Raw genomic sequence first — 846 nt, 5'->3', positions numbered from 1 at the left:
GATCTATCCTCAGCTCAGCTTTAAAAATGAAGCAGAAATACAAAACCCCCCACAGAATAATGTGCTTTAGCACAGGAAGCTACAAGAGCTCAGAGCTTCTGCAGGTCCCAGAGTGGGAGCTAGGCTCAGAGAGCTGGCTGGGGAGGCTCTCCGATGAGGGTACGACCTGGCCAGCAAGAAGCCAGGCAGCAGCACTGCTGCTCAGGGGCTGGGATCAGTGAATGGGGAGAGGTGACGGGATAGAGGCCAAGATGGGCAGATTTGCAACTTAGAGAATTCAGGTCCAAAGTGAAGCTCATACTCCCTTCTGTACAGTGAAGCCGTTGGGCGGGGAAAGAATTGGGAGGTGCTGAGGATGCTATCGTTTCCGTGTTTGACAAGCAGAAGATGGGCACATGAGCACTGTGGAAGGAGTGTGGCATTCAGGAAGCTCATGCTCTCCTCCGTACCCATAGTCAGAACCAGCTGAAGCCCCCTGGGAAGCCTTGGCCGCCTGAGAGCTTGTTGGGTTGCTGTACACATTGAGTGGGCTGGGGGGCTTGTTTGTTTTTTTCTGTGCTAAGCCTCTTTCCGGTGCGTTTACTACTGTACAGAAAGCAAACAAACAAAATAACAGTAAAGCTGTTCTCACACATACACACAAACCCATGTATGCCAAGATTCACGCGTTCAGGCACAGCTGCTGCCTCATTTGTTTTAAAGCTTCTCAGCATAAAATTGCGAGCAGGCCTGTCCTGCAGTTCTCGGATCTTTCCCAGGAGATCTGACGGAAACAAGAGGTTTGTGAAAACCATGTGGAAACCCAAATCTCATGTAATGTTCTTTTCTCACAAAAGTATAAGCTTT

The sequence above is a fragment of the Egretta garzetta genome, unplaced genomic scaffold, assembly GCF_000687185.1.
Source record: "Egretta garzetta isolate BGI_Z169 unplaced genomic scaffold, ASM68718v1 scaffold213, whole genome shotgun sequence".
Taxonomy (NCBI): Eukaryota; Metazoa; Chordata; class Aves; order Pelecaniformes; family Ardeidae; genus Egretta; species Egretta garzetta.
The sequence above is the reverse complement of the archived record's forward strand: the minus strand, read 5'-3'. Positions refer to the sequence as shown.